The sequence below is a fragment of the Tenrec ecaudatus genome, chromosome 3 (genome assembly GCF_050624435.1).
Source record: "Tenrec ecaudatus isolate mTenEca1 chromosome 3, mTenEca1.hap1, whole genome shotgun sequence".
Classification (NCBI taxonomy): Eukaryota; Metazoa; Chordata; class Mammalia; order Afrosoricida; family Tenrecidae; genus Tenrec; species Tenrec ecaudatus.
In genome coordinates this window covers 104,950,706-104,971,426 of record NC_134532.1, presented here as the reverse complement: position 1 = coordinate 104,971,426, position 20,721 = coordinate 104,950,706, and positions in this window count along the sequence as shown.

Below are 20,721 nucleotides of genomic sequence, written 5' to 3'. Positions count from 1 at the left end.
TCCTTATGAAAAAGAAAATAAAGAAAATGTATACATGTGCAATATAATTTATTTCTATTTTAATTTTTGAGATTTCACTTTAAAATTTATTTCTATAAATTAGGCAAATGTGTTTTACTAAATCACTTTTAGGGACAGATAAATAATATCTAATATTGATGAGAAAATGTATTAGAAATGAGTATAGGAGTATTGAATAAGATTTAATGAAACATAATTGAATGTAAGCATCAAGATAATTATGAAATGCAATCCAAAAACCTAGTTGATAATTATGTTTTAGTTAAATCACTATATCCAAGGCAAGGCTAAGGTCACTGAAAAAAATCTGAAATTTTTGACAAAAGTTAAAAAGCGTATCCGTGGAATAAATTTTATATATCTTGCATTGTCAAAACTGGAGACTTGGCAAATTCTTTGAGAAAGTCTGCTCTGAAGCCGACAGAACGTGGATGTAGATGAAGATGACCTTAACTAAAGGCAATTTTCTCTGCGGCTGCTTTTTCATTGCACTCATTTCTGAATCAAAGTTTGTTCAAGGAATGTCAGATCAAACTCTTTTACTTAGCATGTCCAAACCCTGGCTGTAAAGGCAGCTTGGGAAGAATGATGTACTATGTGTACTGAAACTTGAAACCTAGACAATCATGAGATTGTGAATCCTCTGAATATAGCAAGACTGTTCAATTGCTGGACAGCAATAAAATACACTAGTAAAAATGTGACTAAATCTAAACGAACTTCTGTATAAAAGTATAAACCGTACGGGATTAGAAATAAAATCAAAGTCTGAGAGAAATAAATCAGAATACTAGTATAAAGTTCAAGGAAGTGGAAAATGAATGAAAAAGGTTCCAAGAACATTATATCAGGCTTTGATAAGTATGCATGTGAGAGTTTCTATTGTGTGTAAACATGTATATATATACACATATACAATATATATTGAAAACATATATAACAAAGAATACAGGAAAGATGTTTACTTGTGTCCAATTGATTATGCAAAGGCATTTGACTGTGAGGATCATGACAAATTATGAATAATATTACTAAGAATGGGAATTACAGAACACTAAATTGTGCTTATAGCAAGAGGAAGTCCTTTAAACAATACAAGAGGATATGCACACAGTTTTAGGAAAAGCATGCAACTTATTTGTGCACTTTTTGTCATATGCATTTAATATGGATGCTGAGAAAATTATTTGAGAAGCTAGACAGTATATATAGGAACATGGCATCAGGATTGGAGGAAGGTTTATTAACAAGACTTGAAGCACTTGCTGATGAAAATAAGATTGTAGCCTTCGGTATGTATTATGACTCAATTTGATAATGTAGGTCAAAGACTTCGGCATGAAATGCAACTCAATGTAAATAAAAAATCCCATAAATCTTCAAAATTAGACCATTAGATAGTTTTCTAAATAAGAGAAGAAATAGCAATTTTCAAGGATTTCATTATACTTGGACCCAATGCCAATGCTCTTGAAACTCATTGACTACCATGGAGTCCGTGCTGGCTCATAGGGTTACTGTGAGTCAGCATTGACCACAAGAGTAATTGTATTAAACAAGAGTAATATAATTACACACATTATGTTGTCTTTTATAAAAACAAAGAATGTTTAATTTAATATACAGCTTAATTATATAAAGTTTGTAATAAAATACCCCTAGGTTGAAAACAAATATGAAAGCAAACATAGGTAAAAGATATCCCAGATATATTTTCAGAAAAGAAAATAAGTTATTTAAGTATTAGCAATAATAAACATTTGTTAGACTGATTTAATAGGAATATGGATATTGTTTTACAATGCTAACTTTATTTTATCAAAAACATTAAATTTATATTTCTATTAATCTAACATCATAGTTGTGACTATAAAAAGCAAATAGGTCTAAACAACAAGTTGGAATTGATAAATTCAGAGGGGAAAATTTGGTAATTGATCTGGAATTCATTGACCACCTGAACAGAAGGTTAGCAAGAAAAAAGATGATTTAAACATAATTTAGAATCCAATCTAACATACATATTTAAAATATGAGATTCAATAAGTGCAGATCTGAATTGAACCTGAGAATATTAAAGTAGTCACTGAGTCAGAAAGAAAGTTGCAATAAGTGTTGGCGTTGTTTGGTGTCATGACAGTTACCTGGCCACCACAAAGGTCATGCTTCTTCTCATTGCTTGTCCTTCCCCAGTTTACCCTCATACAATTGGAATCGCTTGATTACTGCTATCTGTTTTGAGCCCTTTGAAATACACTGCCAGACCAACTGGTTCTATACAAGGATTCAACACTTACTTCCTCATGTTCTTTCTCACCAGTGTATCACTCACCCCGGACATTTAAAACTCCAAGTCTTCCTTGTCCCCTGGATAATGACTTGGGGATCCCATTTCGCACCTTCCCTGTCCTGTTTGCTGTGCTTATCAGAACATATGGTCTATTCCTATAAAAAAGTCTCTACATATTTTTGACACACTAACTGTTTCCCCCTTGGATGGTAGCTATGTAGTTTCTCTTATTTCTGCTATCATTTAATTAGGAAGTTGGTTAGAGATCCTTATTCCACACTGCCTCTTGTAGACTGTTGCCTTTTTCTACTGTCCCAAATTTAAATATTTCTTCTGATCAGATCTTCTATTTCTAACAGTTATCAACAAACTTTTAAGTAATACTAGAAAACTTTATTGTCATTCACTTAAAAATTACTTATGTTAATAATTTTATTGATATTGTTATCCTTATAGATGCATTTCCAACGCTATTGACTCAGTTTTATTAATCTATTTCAATTTTTTGTTCTTTCACACATTTTGCAATCTAGTTCTATAGACCTCTTTGTAATAACATGGTAGATCAGCTTTTTATCAATGATTGAGAATATTCATAATATTAGTTCAATAATTCTGTCATTCTATCTGGACTTCCTATCTTTCTAATTCAATTCCACAGATACCTCTACCTCAACATAATGAATGAAGACCTGATGAGTTGGGGGAATGAAGCAAGGACATCATGAATGTAGGATATAGACCATCATGAAAAGCCAGGAGAGAAAAAAAAAAGTAAAGTAAATGTCAGAAGAGACTCTGAAATTTGCTCTTGAGCTTAGACTAGCTAGAACAATGGCAAGAACTGATGATGTAAAAGAACTGAAAATATTCCACAGGGCACCTCACAAAGATTCGGTGTTATAAGGAAATATTTAGAGATCTGGCATTAGAAAACCAAGAGACCATGTCTGCCATTTCTCAGCTTTAAAAACTGACGGTTCAAGTAGCCATACTGAAGAATTCTAAAGACAAAATATTATATGAAGGAGGAAAAAAATTAAATATGAGATGAATAAAGTCATTATATTAAAAAGGATTAGTGGACATTAAACAAGTTTAGCATGCACCAGATAGTCAAAATACATGTGAAGCCATATGACGCTACCCAAGAGAACTAGGAAGATGAATAGCATATTTTTTACTCAGAAGAAGAGACCCAACATGCTTACAAGTCTACTGTACTGTGTTCATTGTAGCACACTGCACAATACCAAGGAGCTATAAATAGCCCTAAGGCCCGTCCGTAGAAGAATGGATAAAGACACTCTGGTACATACACATAATGGAATAATATGGATTCTTGAGAATCAGTGATGAAACCAGAAAAACTTCCTGATATGGATGGACCTGGAAATAATTATGCTGAGTGAAGCTAGTCAATAACAGAAACAAATATGGTAAGAGACCACTACAATATGGATAGATACCAAGACAAAAGCAAGGCTCTGCCCTTAGGACAAGCCATCTTCTAATTCAGTGTCCCAGCAATTAGGTAATAATGTCCATGATCCACATGTCACCTCCTTATTTGTACATCTTGATAGCCACCTGCACAGAGGAGGCTTCACCTCAGCTGCAGTAGGTTTCTCATGTTGTGGGAAAAAGGAACGGACCAACCAGGTCTTCCCACATAACATTGTTCCATAGTGAGCCAGCTCAACAGACACGCCTGCAAAGGTGGCTAGTGAACCTGCAAGGGAATTCAAACCCAGAGATAGGGGGTCAAGGGGGGCGAGGAGGGCTGCTGTTTCAGAGAAGGTACTTTCACTTCTGTTGGTGGATAAACAGGGCGGGCCAACTTTCGATTGGTGAAAACATGTAACATTATTTATATACTCCTTCAAGGGGATAATATGCCCAGTATTATGTTCTTCGTTAGATAGTTTTGACCTAGTTTCTATTCAGCCCTTGGTGACCCAGTCTACGTGCTATGGACAATAAGGACTTTAGGCTCTGTCATTTCGAGTGGCCCAATATCTTTCAGAGGCCACAGCAGAAGACTCTGATTTGGAAAGTCCACTTAGAAAAATTGGACTTTCCTTAAACTCTCACCTGTTGAAGATTTAAGGAAGTGAACTGTTCTATGGACTTAAAACTCAAATGTCCTAGAGTGAGAAGAAGCAGATGGTTTTTTCCCAAGGTTAAGGATTTGGAAGTCATTGGACTTTGGGTTGGATCTCTGGCTTTGAGGATGCACAATGAATGGAAATTCAGGACTATCGTATAGTTGTTGTTCCCAGGCTGTCTGACATTTCTATGACATGTGTTAACTCTAGCAGTCATGGTTTTGCTTTGTTAATGAGCATTACGGAAAGGTTTGCCCTATATTCAACCTTCATTGTTTGTATAAACAGTGTCCAGGCGCTTGAGGTTTGGTAGGTATAGGTCAATAATCCATGTTGACATAGTTATTAGATGCCATTGAGTTGGCTCTCACCCATAGCGCTCCCATGAACAACAGAACAAAGTAATGTCTGGTCATGAGTCATCCTCATAACTTTTCTTACTCTTGTACCTTTTGTTGCAGAAATGATATCAACTTAGCTTAATAAGGCCACTTCCTCTGTTTTGCTGCCCCTCTGCTTTACCAAGCATGAGGTTGTTTTCCAGGGATTAATCTCTCCTGAAAACATCTAGTCATCCTTGCGTCCAAGTTGCCCTGTAGGTTTACTTCTTCAACCATAACTCAGTGTGTCCTTAGTAGTCCATGGTACTTAAAATATTCTTCTCTAGCACCACAATTAATATGCATAGTTTTCCACCCCATTTTGGTCTTCCTTATTCAATGTCCAACCTTCACATGTGTACGAGGCACTATCATGGGTCAGGTGAACCTTATTCTTCAAAGTAACTTGCTTTTCAACAGCAGATTTTCTTAATGCAATACATTTTGTCTTTTGATCTCTTGATTGCTGCTTCTGTGAGCATTGATTTGGATCTAAGTAAGACAAAATCCTTGACAATTTCAGCCTTTTCTGCATTTAGCATGATGTGACCCATCTTCCCAGTTGTGAGGACGTTGGTCTTCTCTACCCTGTGTTGGAATCCGTACTGAAGTCTGCAATCCTGTGTATTCCTCATGAGGTGACACATGTCCTCCTCCCTCTCAGCAATCAAGTCTGTGCCAGTTGCTTATTTAAGCTTGCTAATAACACTTCCTCCAGTCATGATGCTACATTATTCTTCATAAAAATCCAGTTTCCCTTATTATTTGCCCAGCCTAAATTTTTAATAAGTACAGTGAGAGGAAATAACACTGTCACACACCTTTATTGATTTTAAACCACACAGTGTTCCCTTGTTCTTTGTGAATAAATGTCTCTTGATCCATGTGCAAGTTTCACAAGGGCACGATGAAATGTTCTGGAATGCTTATTCTTTTTAATGTCTCCCATAGTTTTTCTATAATCTACACAGTCAAATGTCTTGGCATCCTCCATAAAACACAAGTAAGCATCTTTCTGATATTCTCTGCTTCCACCAGGATGGATGTGACATTAGCACTGATATCCTTTGTTTCCTATCCTCTCTTGCTTTCTGCCGGAATAGCGGGCATCTCCCTGTCAATGCATGGCTGAAGCCATTGCTGGGTGAGCTTCAGCAATATTGTTCTATGGTCTCAACATTCTACTGGGCCACCTTTGTTTGGGAAAAGTCTCACTATGCACCTCTTTTTTTAACTTATCCCTTTTGACTTAGCTTTTTAACTTACTTTGACAAGGCTTTTTTGGCTTATCCTGACATAATTCAGATATTTCACTAACTCTATGCCTAAAATTCTGAAGTTCTCTGAAATTAGAGAAAAACACATGCCCAGACTGACTGCTGCTGCTATATAAGAGACTGATTGATTTTCTCTAATTCATGATCAATAACCCCAAGTATGCCCTTAATGCTTTCTGGCAATTAAGCTACATTTTCATAGTCCATTAACCATCTCTCCTCTGCCTGCCAGTTTTATACCTTATTTACTCAAATCTTCATTTACATTTTTCTCATTCCCATTGATCTTGTTTTCTGTTTTAAATATATGTGTGCATGTATGTGTGTATGAAAATATATGTTTAACCCACATATGTATATATACGTGATGATATTCTCCATAAATAAGAAAACTAGATCAATAGAAAGAAGGAGAAAGGGGGAAGGAGAAGAACATGGTGACATTGTGGTTGATACACTCGGCTGCTAAAATCAGGGCAGCAGCACAAACTCACCAGTCACTCTGCTGGAGGAAAAGTGGGCTATCCAATCCAATAAACATTTCTATCATTTGGAATACACTTGATAGCAGTGAATATATATTTGTGTGCATCTATCTATCTATCAATCATCTATTCATTCATTATGTGTGAGAGAATATGTATACACACACACATTGAGAGAGGGAAAGGAGAAAGAAGGATTTACCATGATCGGAATTGGCTGTAGTAATTATTATACCATATATATTGTGGTTTCCCCCTAACCAATTATTGTTTGAAGCAGAGATATTAAATTATCTTGTTCACTTTTATTCTCATTAGATCCAGCCGCTTAAGAAATTAGTGAAAAACTGAATTAAAAAGGTAGGTGGGGACTATAAGTTAAAGTGGTATGAAAAATGCTAGGCATTTTTAGTTGTCTGATGCAGTGAGCAACTATAGAAATATTTTACTTCAAAGCATGATAGAATAAATGTGGTCTTTAAAAAAGTGAAGAAAGCAGATGGTGCGCAGCTATCAAAATATATAGCATCTGGGGTCTTAAAGGTTTGCAGATAAACAAGCTTCTAGCCCAGAAGCATCAAAGCCCACATGGAAGAAGCACACCAGCCTGTGTGACCAAGAGGTGTAGAAAGGACCAGACATCCAAGAACAAAAAATCATATCAGTGGGTGCCCACATTGTCGATATGATTACTGAAGACAAATGGGTGCATAAGCAAATATGGTGAAGAGAGATGATGGTGCCCGGCTATCAAAAGATAAAGTGTCTGGGGTCTGGTCTTAGCAGCCATTTAGCTCAGAAGCAACAAAGCCCACATGGAAGAAGCACACCAGCCTGTGTGATCACGAGGTATTGAAGGGATCATGTATCAGGCATCAAACAACAGAATATCATATCATTGGAAATGAGGGTGAGTGCAGAGTGGAGACCCAAAGCCCATCTATAAGCAACTGGACACCCCCTTGTGGGGAGGAGATAAGCCAATCAGTGTGCAGAGTAGCAATGATAAAACACACAACTTCCCTGTATTTCTTAAATGCTTCCTTTCCCCACTATCATGATCCCAATTCTACCTTACAAACCTGGCAATACCAGAGGATGTACATTGGTACAGATAGGAACTGCAAACACAGAGAATCCAGGGCAGATGACCCCTTTAGGACCAGTGGTGAGCATGACTATGTCTGGATAGTGGAGGGAAGGTAGGCTAGAAAGGTGGAACCGATGACAAGGATCTACATATAACATATAATCTCCTCCCTCAGTGACAGGCAACAGTGACAGATATTAGACAGTGTAAGATATGACAAAATAATAATAATTTATGAATTATGAAGGATTCATGAAGGAGTGGGGAGTGGGGGAAAATGAGAAGCTGATATTAAGGGATCAAGTAGAAAGCAAATGTTTGGAGAATGGTGATGGCAACAAATGTACAAATGTGCTTGACACAATGGATTGTGATAAGAATTGTTTGAGCCCCCAATAAAAAGTAAAAAAAAAGTTTGACAAAATAAGCAAACAAAGTTTACTCTGAAAGTAACAAAGGGATTTCCTGGAGTTTTACAACAGAGATTATCAATGAAAAAAATCAATTAAACGTGTCCAGATTAAGGTTTAACTGTCAGTTTCTTGATATTTATTTTTTCCCAAGAGTTTTATTGGCAAGTAATTTACATATCATATAATTCAAATAGTTCATTCATTCAATCATATGAAGGAGAATGGTCCAATCCCCCTTGCCTCAATATTAGAGCATCCCACTGCCCTGTGGTTAAATTCTCTTTAAGATGATTCATACAATCCCAATCCATTCCAGTGCTCTCCCCCGACTCCCATCTTCATTGGTTACCCCCCAAACCCCTTTCCTCCCTATCTGCTCCTCCACCACCCCCACAATCCCAATATCCCTTTGTTTAAGTTATTATCATTATGCATCCACACCTCCAGTGCTTCACAGCTGGGAGACCCAACAGAAAACAATAAAAAATGAAATTGTGCTAAGGCAGTAGGGATAAAAACATAATAGTATACAGACAAAAATACAAATAATGCATAAGATCAAAAAGACCATCAGCAACATTCAAAAATCTAGGCAAGAAATTTCTGTCATGGAACCAGCACAAGATACTTGCATCAAGAGCACATTCAGGTCATGTCTACAGGGGTCAACTGTCAAGTAACAAGTTCACTCCAGGAACATTAAGTTTGCAATGGTTCTGCCTGATAGTGCGTTTGTTCCAGACTCTTGTCTTTGGCTAGAGCGGCTCTGCCAGTGGCTCAGTCTGACTAGCTACCCTGCAGATGGGTTCTGGGTTCCCACTGTCCTCCAAAACCCTCCACAAATGGACTGTTCCTAAGCTTCGTTCTGAGGGTTCTCATCATATTTGAATTTTGTAATGGTCATCTTGATATTTATTTACAAAATTATTTCTCACATGCTTTTATAGTTCCATTTATGTGATATCATTGAATAACTTCAAGAAGTAAACTTGCACAGGTACAATAGTTTATTTAAAGAAAAGTTGGGCTTTTAAAAGTTTCATTTCCTAAACAACATTAAAGAGCTCCAATTCATTAAACAATATGACACTTCTAAAATGCCTGTTTCTCTCTTATTCAATGCTAACAGAACTTGAAGCAACTATGGAAATCCCTGTATAACAAAGCTTTCTTTCTTCCATTTACTCCACTCTCATTTTCTTCTCCTTTGCCTTATACTCTCCTGACTCTGAGCTCTAACTGTATTTGTATATTGCTTTTCCTATCATAAAACAAGATGTTATTCCTTTTAGGAAAGAAATTATAAGAGTAAATGTAAATTTGCCTTCCACTGATTTTTGAAGGAGCAAAGTTGTAAAGAAATATTATTCTAAAAGTATGATAATTTCTGTTCTGTGACATAAGAAAGAGAGTGTCATGACCTTATGATTGATTAGATGTGGAAGGGAATATTGAATTACCAACAGATTTCTGTCTTTCAGATTCACTCGTTCGATATTCATTGACTGCTTACCAGATGCACTGTACTTTGGAGAGACAGGGTTTCTGTTTTGACATCAGTGTAAGTCCATTCTGTGACACATTCAATTAACAATGCCATTAGAGTGCCTCACATTAAGTGTAATAATTAGGAAGGTATTCCATGTAAGCAGTAATTATATGGGAAGAGAATGTGAGTAGAATGTAAATTATTATTTTTTTAAATAACAGATCTTAAAAAGGAAATGTTCACTAGGATGCTTAGCCGTTAAATATGAAGTGATGAAATGGAAGACGTTGCGGATGTGATTTAAGCAAAGCCACAACATTGAGTCCAGAGCTTGGGAAGAATGTATATAGGGCAATGACAGAGGCATAGCATTCAACCCTTAACACACACACAGAGTAAAGTATGATTAGTGCTAAAGAGCTATGACAATGAGAATCCAAGGGACAAAAGTTTCTCTCATCAAGTATTGAATGAATAGATAAGTCAAGAAATACAACTAAAAATTGAGGAGCCCACAAAATGACTGAGAAAATAAGGTTAATGATTTAGGGATAAGTAAAATTTAAGTTGAGGATAAAGTAGGCGGTGAGCAAGAGGAGAATAGGTACAGACAAAAACAATAATAATGAAGCATAGAAAAACAAGACTTTTTCTGCCATGAAAAATATGAGGCCATTTCAAAAAGGAAGTGAAAATTGCATAAAAGGATAATGGCACACTCCAATTGTAAATGCTGTGAGAATTCAGAACAAAAAATGGAACATTTCTGTGGATAGCATTCAATCAGTATAGACCTTAGGAAAGTAGATGAACAACTGATCTACCTATTGATGAAAGAACAAGATTCTCCATAAGGTGGATTGACACAGTGGCTGCAACAGTAGGCTCAAGCAGCAGAATTACTGTAAGAATGACATGGGGCCAAGAAGGGAAAGCATCTAACAATAACTCTGACAACGATAAATGAAGATATTTGGATTTTGAGGAGCAAAGATGAAACCAAACCATATTCATTCAAAACAAGAGGAAACATCATGCAGAAATAAACAAGGGCATAACCAATGAATATCACATTCGTTTTGCTGTGCTTCACTCTATATACTAACGTTAATCAACTTGTATCCAACTGTAAAAGAATTATCACGATGAATTGATAATTGCTTTAGTTTAGCTCAATTATCACGAACATCATAATATTTAGTATTGATCTGCATCCTTAATTGTCTCAGCAGAACATCATGGAAGCATATTCTCATGAATCATAAAACACACATGGATTTGGTGTTCTTATAGGCAAGGAAACTATAAGATAAGAAGAAATGAATCAGCCAGAATGTAGCCTTGATTTTTGACAAGAATAAAGGAGCTTTTTAAAAAAAAGCATGACTATTGTTTAGCTTCAAAGGTTAATTTCAAGAAATCACCGAGGAATCTTTAAAATATAAATTTAAAAAGTAATAAAAACTTGCATTAATTTTGACTTAGTTATAAAATGTACTGTTTTAATAATAATATCACAATTATTTAAATAAGTTACATTTATTCCCAGAATCTCTTAAAAGTTATGTTTTAACACTTCTTTATTCTGTTTAAAAATTTAGAAAACCTAAGTTTATTTATACCTTTTTTTTCTCTCTGCTCGTCTTACTTTGGTAGCTCAGGACTGCTGTGATTCAGGAAGCTGTGCATTGGTATTCCAAATACTACTAAGACCGTCATGGTGGGCAGGTTTCAGTGCATCTTCCAGGCTAAGAGAAACTAGAAGAAGGGTCTAGCAATCGACCTAAAACCTGACAAGTGGGATGTTATAAATAGCAGTGGAGCATGATCGTATATAGTACCAAGAGATGATTTCTTCAAGTTCAAAGTCAATGAAATTGCTACTAAGGAAGAACTGACCTCTCATGTGGAGTCAACCTTAATGATATAGAAAGAATAAAGTTCCCAGGACCCTAATTTACAGATGTGACATAGCTCAGTCTAAGAAGAAACAACTTCATTAAACATCTGAATGTGAAATATACATAATATGCATCTCCAGAAATGGGAGGTCCCCAAAATGAAACAGAACAGGCAAGCATAGATGTGGTAGACAGTAGTGAGCGTAAACAGACTATATTGGTCATTTTTAAGTGGACAATCTTATGATCTACTATGATGGAAAAGAAATAGCATCATATTCATGGTCCAAACAAATATTTCAACATACTCATATATCCTATTGAATAACGATTAGTGATAAGATAACATACATGCACATCCACTGTTACTTAAATGTGTACACCAAGCAACAATGTCAGAGATGAAAATTTTGGATATTTTTATCTATTTCTTCAGACATCAATTGAAAGCATGGAATAAAAATGCCTTGATGCCACAGATAAATAAATAAATCCTTGTCATCAAGTCAAGGCTCGCCCATAGCGACCCCGTAGCACACAGTAGGACTGCCCTTGGGAGTTTCCCAGAGTAACTCTTTATGAGAGTAGAAATTTGTGTTTTCTCCTGCAGAATGGGCTGGTAGTTTGAATTGGTGACCTTGCAGCTAGCAGTCCAATGAATAACCATTATACCACCAAGGTTCCTAAACTGCCTTGATAATCACCAGCAATTCAAATACAAGTTTAAAACAAGGAAGAACTATCAGTACTTCAGAATATGCCCTAGTGATGGAAAACAATGAATAGCGCATGAAAGAACTTTGAAAACAACAGCTAAGTCATTGCAGGTACATTTGTATAAAACAAACAATTTGTATAAATATATATATGGTCTTCACAAGATGTAATACACAGGATTCAAATTGACTAATTATGTGGAAAGCGACAACGAAGACGTTCCTTATAATCATTCAGAACAAGGACAGGGGCCAACTATGGGAAAGAGCATTAGTTTCTCATAGCTAGATCCAAGTTGCAGTACATAGATATAAATCCAGGAGAGTAAAAAATGAGATCTCAAATATTGTTCACCCAAATTTGACCCATAGGACACTAGTGCCTAATCATGAGATTATTTGTGAGATGCAATACTGGAAGCAACCCCTTGTCAATGCCAAGAAACTTGAAAGCACGCTACCTGGCCAGCTGACTGAAAGAAATCCATGCCTATGACCACTCTTTGATAAAGGTGACCAGACTGCGGAAATTATTAAATAATATTGTTACTATAAATTTGTTGATCATTCGAATTTGGTGGCAATAGAGTGGGTAACTGTTAGAATTTAAGACCGATTCAGAAGAGGACATGTTGCAAGGGATATCATTGCTGATGTCAGATAGACCTTAGTTTAGGTAAAGCTGGATATAAAATATAAAGGAGATATTAAGCTGTGTTTTACTAAGGAGCTCTGCAGCTTCTAATCACAAGGTTTCCAATGGAAACTCACTGGCCACTCAAAGGGGGCGAGATGAGGCTATCTGCCATTGTAAAGATTTAAAATCTTGTAAGCTCAGTCAGTTCTACTTGTTCCTATAGGGTTGCCATAAGTTGGCATTGACTTGACAGTGAGTTTGTCTTTGTCTTTGTGTTTTATTGATTATATGGAAGCATTCAACTTGTGGATCATAGCGAATGATGGATAACATCGAGAAGAATGGAAATGCCAAAGCAACTAATTACGGTTATAGAGAATCTGTAGATGGAATGAGAGGCAGTCATTTGAACAAAACAAAGGAATATCCCAATGGTAATTGAGGCCATTTAGATTCATCATGATACTGCATGGTTTCAAACCAAGAAAGTTGTACATAAGCCAAGGGTGGTACCCTCATAAATATTATCTGGTTTGTATATTGAGAAATAATTTGAGAAAGTGGAATGTATGAAGAAGAGCTCTGAATTGGAAAGGGAAGAAGGCTCATGAACAGCACCCAATCTTGCTTGCTAAAAGGGAAAAGGCATGAAGTGTGTTTTAGGCAGGGTTGACTAGAGACACAAATCCATTGACACTTATATGTACAAGAAAGAGCTTTATATAAAGCAGTAATTATATTTCAAGCAAACATCCCTGCTAGGTCCAAATCAAGTTCATAAATCCAATACTAATGCATAAAGCCCTCTTCAGATTCATGCAGCCACATGAATAATGAGGAATTCTGTAATATCACCTTTGAAGGGGTCAGAGTCTTGAGTATCCAATCGTGGCGGTAGTATGACAGCGCCCTGGCAGTTTTCAGAGTTAGTAACCTACCAGCAGGAAAGTGAAGGCAGAGAGGGGGCAGGGGAGGGGGATGTTTCCAGGACCAAGGAGGCACCATCAGGCTACCAACCCTACACTTCTATGTATCTTCAGGTTGACATGAAATTATATAATTATCACAGACAACCTCTTCTCAAATCGATTCCTTAACACAGCTCTTTAGCCATACACAATTCTTAAAACAAAGATATTGGTAAAATCAGATTTGTGCCTAACAGGATAAAGCTAATTGCACATCACTCAAAATGTGCCAGCCTCATTTAAACACAATACTCTCTAAGTGGCCTAGACCAAAGTACTCTATGCCTGGCAACTACAGCCATGTGAACACCTAGAGTGTAATTCTTTGAACATATTTCCCCACTCATGAAAGTTTGTAAGCCAGCCACTTCTTGCCTATATCCCCCTATTTTGGGTATCCAGTTTCTAATACTATACTTTCTTTCAATCCAGTGTTCTGAGGAAACAAGTCTGTTCATTGATGTGAAAAATCTTCATTCTAGTTGGAGCCCTGTGAGTCTGCAATGCAAAAGCAAAGTCAAATCAGAACAGGCCATCCCTGCATTAGCCACATTGTGTCCCAATTCACAGGTTCAAACATCTTATTTTCATCTGGTCAGGTTCCGGTTAACTCAACCGGGTGCCTATTGGCTGCCTCACCTTTCAACAATGGGCCCTTTCACAAACTCTCAACCACCCTAGCACCTTTTGGCTGAGTCATGCCATTGACTCAAATTCCACATAACTCTTTCAACTTCGGACCAGCCAACCCACCCTAGTCTCTCCTCTCGTGCCAGTGAACCAGGTCCATGGGTGTCAGTGGCCAGACTCAACACATCTCTCTATTGCTTTGTTTCTCCCAATTACGTGCATCAAATGGATCCAGGTGGTCAACTAGTGAGCATTTCAGGCTCCATTCAGGCTCAGTCCTGCTCTGTCCTATGTGGCTCCAGAGTTCCTTCATGGCTCTAGAACTTTCCAACTTCAAGAACAAACCTCCAGTTCAAAATTCAAATGGGCCAAATGATGGCTTCTTATTTTCCTTCAATTGGCCAACAGCCCTTCAACATTTTCAAATGTAAATGTCTTGAGCACTCAAAGTAATAAGTGGGGTTTCCTTTATACCTTCTTCGCAGGCATTTCCTACACCCCACTTAACCGATCTAAGTGAATGACAGAAAATGGGCTTACAAACTCCATTCTTTCTTCCCAATAATCATTTCTATCACATTTTATATTAATAACAATAGGTAGAAAAATTAGTAAACTCATAGCATAGCTAGATCCTAAACACATTCTTAAAACAGTCAAATTCAATAATTTCGTATTTAAACTATCCCTTTTATATGCAATATTGCCTTAGGCCTTTGACTGCATCACACCAGGACGTGGCTTTCTGTCAGCTATTTTGGGTAAGCAGTATGGCCTCCGACAAGTTCAAGGGGGTGATTTCACTCCCTGAGCTGAAAATTTTAATTTATCATATTCATTTTCTCCATTTCAGTTAGGAATAACTAAAGAAAACTTCAAGGAATCAAAACCTTCTCTTTTTCAGAAAACAACCCAGTAAGCTTCATGGCCATCTCTGACCTCCGGCTAGCCAAAGAAGAAAAACTACCATAAGACAGAGGCAGACAAGCACCCACTCTTGAGCTTCCTGGTTTATTTCTCTTGTACCCCACTCCACAGGTACTAGAAAATAAAAAACTGTCAAAAAGCACTTGCTAACAAAAATATAATGCAAGGTAGACATATTGTTTTTAAATTCTCACAACTGGTTCAATAGGCTTCAGGATGCATGTAGAAAATATTGAAATTGTCAAGGATTTCATTTACTTGTATACCCAATTAATACTCGGGCAAACAGCAACCAAGAAGTCCAAGGCTGTATGGCACTGGACACATCTGATGCAGATGACTCTTTAAAGTGTTAAACAACAAAGCTATCACTTTGAATATGAAGGCATGCCGACCCAAGCACTGCTTTTTTAAATTCCCCAGCATGAGTGGGAAAGCTGGATAGTGAGTAAGGAATATTGAGGAAGACGATGCATGTGAATTATGATATTCTCAAAGACAATTGCAGGCCTTGTGGACTGCCTGCTCTTGTTCTTCATGTTGTCAGGTGCCGTCAGTCACTTCCACCCATCGTGCCCCCCTATGTACAGGGGAACGGAATGCCTTGCAGGCCTGAGTCAACCTCACACTTGTTCTTATGGTGAAGCCCATCCCCACAGGCCCCAGGTCCATCCATCTCTTTGAGGGCTCTTCGCTTTTTCACTCTCCCTCTGCTTCACCAAACCGGATTCCTTTCTCTAGCGACTGGTCTCTACCGATGACTTGTCCAAAGAACCTGAGACAAAGTCTCACCATCCTTGCCTCTAAGGAATATTCTGGCTGTATTTCCTCCCAGATGGATCTGAGTGTTTTGTTTTTGTTTGTTTGTTTTTGGAAGTCCATGGTATAACATCAAAGCAAAGTTGACAAGCCTTTTTCTTGGGTGCTGGGGATATGGAAAAGGCCCTCATACTTGGTAAAGAAGTGGGTCAGCCAAACAGGCGCAGTGCCTCAGCGAAACAGATTAGACACCGTGGTTTCAACAATGAATATGCCAATGATGGTGAAATGGCTCAGGCCCAGCGCGTGTTTCATGTGGTGATGGGCAGGTTGCTACTGCTCAAAATGGATGGGAGTCAACTTAAGAGAACAATCAGTTGACCAATGTAGATGGCATGTGCCTGCATGCATCAGAGGTAACAAAAGTTCACTATCTCTTGAAATTCATTTAAACAATTACTTCTCCCCTATTGACTTTCTTACCTAGAGACACCCAAAGCAGTCAATACATAAATGCCCAGAGAAAATTTACATTGCTCTTTTGCAGTAAAACTGAACTCTATTATCTAGTTTATAGGCTGCCCAGGGAGCTTAATTTTTTTTCATTATTTTATCTCACTATCAAGAACTTTTCTCCCTAGCATTGTATACGACTCATTTTTAGAAGCTTATAATGAAAAATAAATTTGACTCATGAAGTTTCTGCTTTGTCTAAAAGCAGTTAAAAAGTCACAATTTTCAAAATGATTATTCAAAGAACTCAGTCAGTGAATAAAAAAATTAATCCCCCAAAGCTGAAAGCCTGATCCAAATGTTCTCATTCTAAATCTACTCAACTATCACTATTCTGCATTGTTACCTTAAATATAAATTCATAGAGATTTATTACCATACACAAGAATTATTAAAACATGATAGAAATAGAGAACATTAAGATACCCTTTATTTTGTTGACTACATATGTTACATATTTTATATATATTATAGTGAATATTTATGTATATATTTTTATTTATCTTTCTTCAGAATATTTTTTCATTTTGCATAATATCAAATAGTTGTATAATTCTTTATCAAAGGGAAATATGGCCATTCAAATTTAGAAGTCACCTAGGACTGATGTTTTGATGTTTTTTGTGTTATTGTTTTAGATTCTGCTTTCTTTTAAATCTTTAAAATACTATGATAAAATAGTATTTCTTGTTTTACACACAAACATGCACAATGGAAAATTTAAAAGTGTTCTACTCCACACATGCATGAGTTTTTGAAAACAAAATGACTTTAAATATGTGTCCGCTATTAGTGGCAGATAACTTTTCTCTGCAGATAACTTTTCTCAGTAAAACACTTTTATTAGTTTCATTTGACTTTACAAACAGTCCAATCAAACTATGGCTTCCAAGGATATTTTCTGGACCAGTGAAATTCAGGGCAGAGGGATCAGCTCAAGTAGCTTTAGTGGCTATTGTTTAGGACTCCAGGGGGGTAATTTGATAGATGTTCTTGATAGTCTCAAGGTGGTTATGGGGGCATTTTATGCAGAAATTTAAGAAAATTGAAATGTGCATTGGTGAGAAAATGGCAAGGCAAATTGTGCGGAAGAATCCCCCACCCCTTATCATGACAATCCACCTTCTCTGAATTAGCAAAGATGCCTTAACATAACAAAATTCAAACATTTAAATGGAACACAAGTCTTCAAGGATCGCCAAACTCCCGTTTCTATGTGGTTTAAATAGAAGAGTACAGAATTCCTCGGGGAGTCCTTGGAGAGGGGGAAATACTCTTTTACACATATATGGAGATTATGTTACAAAATGATAACTAAACATTTTGATATGTTCATTTCATAAGTTTCTTTCATTTTGTATCAGTACTTTTCACTTATCCCTGCATATACATATATATATACATACATTTCAAATGACCATAAGTTAGAAATGGTCATACATAAATATATTCCATTTAGTGCTTGATCCCCTCAACCAGAACCAATCTAAGTTTGATAGTTTCTAATGCTTGAAAAGCTGTGATAAAAGTTGTAGGAGGAAATTTGGAGTTATTTTAAGTATTGTGCTGTTTGTCAAAAGCATTATTTCTTGAGTTGCTCCCTATTTTATTTATTGCTCGACGATGGAAATCTAGTACTATCACAAAACTTATTTAATATTAGGGTAGGCACTGAACAAAAATAATTCACCTAACACTAGAAGTACTGAAATACATTTATAGAACATAAAATAATGGTGTAGTATTCAATGAAAATATTTGGTTGTTTTTAAAAATAACTGTGAAAATATAATAGGATGATAGAAAGTAGCTTTGTTTCACAATTGATACCATGAGAATACTTTAAAATATGCAAGCTCATTTGTGACAAGACATAGAATATAATTTTTGACTTTCTACTCTCAGTCTGAGTCAATATCAGGTACTTAGAACAGCTAAATGAATTTCCTAGAAGGCTTCTGTGGCAGAAATCTCTACCATGACGGGGAGAAATGAAAGTGTGACATGTCCATGTGTTTCCATTGCGTGCCTTTAAAGTGAGTGAGCCTCTTTACCTGCTTCAAGCCCCGATCCAGCAATTGTTAAGAAGACCAACTGACACAATTCAAATGCAGAACACAGCAGTAAAATTATGTAGCAGAGATGTAATTCTTAGCTCGTGGTTTCCACTTATAAAGCAAGCATACAGTCACTCTTCCTATCCATTTTTCCCTCAAGTGCATATTGAAGATTAACAAACCATTTTATATTTTTTAAACGATCATTTTTTCTACTAAAAAAGTTTACAAATTTGGTACAGTGTCTGGTATCCTTTTAAGGATTCGTAAGTAACTTTTGTAGTAAGTCTAGAAATACATCAATATAGACATTTCTTGAAAATAAATATTAATTTCTTGCTAAAAATGCAAACTGGAAGGATTGCTTTTTGCATTTGTGGCACCCAGTTCAAGTCTCTAAAACTTTTGCCTTTTTCCCTTATCCCAGTCTGCTCTCTCTCCTTAGCTCAGCATGACAGAAAATCAAGATAAACTCCCTTGTACCTTTTCCTGGCGGATTTTCCCTCTGGTGCATAATTTGTTTTCCTTCAGATCTTTGAGCACAAGTTAATTTTCAAAACTATGATGAGTCAGATTAAAATGCTGATCAATGAAATTTGATTCTTTAAATTAGATTTAATGCTATTAATATTCAAATATGTGATTAAAAACGCACTACAGACAGTGCAAAAGAAAGTGACTTAGCACATTACCTCCAAGTGAAGGGGATTGGAAAGAGTCAATACTCATCTTTCAGGAGTGCCTCTACATCGGTACAAAATGTTATGTTGCAGGCCAAGGTCAGAGTACTGATGCATGTAATTAAATCTTAATTCCATTAATTTAACACCTCTCATGTTTCCAATTTAGGACTAAGAACTTTATTGTCACGTTTCGCCATGCTAGCAGTTCTATGAAGTGGGCATTGCCACCCCAGTTTGCAGCGCATTCTTATGAGGCACAGCAAGGGTAATGAGCTTGTGCAGTTCCATTTCAGAATTAAGGACAAAGCTGGACATCAATGGAAATTGGTTGGAATCAAGCACTACCCACCTGTTCTCTGCTATACCACAATCCCATCTATTTTGGAAACCAATTCATGCTCATATGACTCAATCTCTTCTTTCACAGGCTCTGCACTATACAGTAATGGACGCATTCAGATTAGATGCACTTAAGGTTTGGGATTGATGCAGAATACTGAAAGTGTAATGGACTACCAGGACCACCATTACATATGTCTTAGAGATAGACAGGATGCTGCTTAAGGGTGTGAATGTTAAAATTTCTTGTCTTATACTGTGGACATGTTATCAGGGCAGACTAGTTCCTCCAAAATTCCACATTCCTTGTTAACATGTAGCATCAGCACAATTGAGGAAGAGTCTCAATGGGGTACATTAATGCTGTCACTGCAACAATGGGCCCAAATATACCAAGAGTTGTTCAGATAGCGTAGAAGAGCTTTGTTCATTCTGTTTATAAATGAAATTGTTATGAGTCAGAACCAACTATATGCAAACTAACAACAGTACTATGCAATTATTCCAAATATTCTATATCATTTAGGAACTCATAGAAGATATATTATCTTCTTATTCTTGCACCTAATCTGTAGATATTCTCATTTTTGGAAGAGCTCAAAACATTAGTAAACTCAATATACTTATTTATTTTTAAAACTGACACTTGAATTTATCAAGAAACTTTTTATTTCATTTTCTCTCAATAATGGCATAATATAAAATAATAAATTTTGGTAATTTTGAAAATTTTCTAGAACATATACTTTTTACTACATTCCCATGACAATATCGTACGCAATCATTGTTTACGTGAATATTTTGACATGAATTGAAATGACACCTAGAATGGTTTTTAGGGCAGTAGATTGGCCACTCTATACTCAGCCTTGATGTACATGCCCTGAAGTTGCACCAGAGTCCCTTTCTAACTCCTGTTAAAGGCAAAAGTTCAATCCACAAAAGCCTCCTGGACAAGCTGTACTCCAGTCGGCCTTGCTGCTTTGATTCACTGAAATCTCACTGACCTTTAGAAGGCTATCCCGTCCCATCCACCCG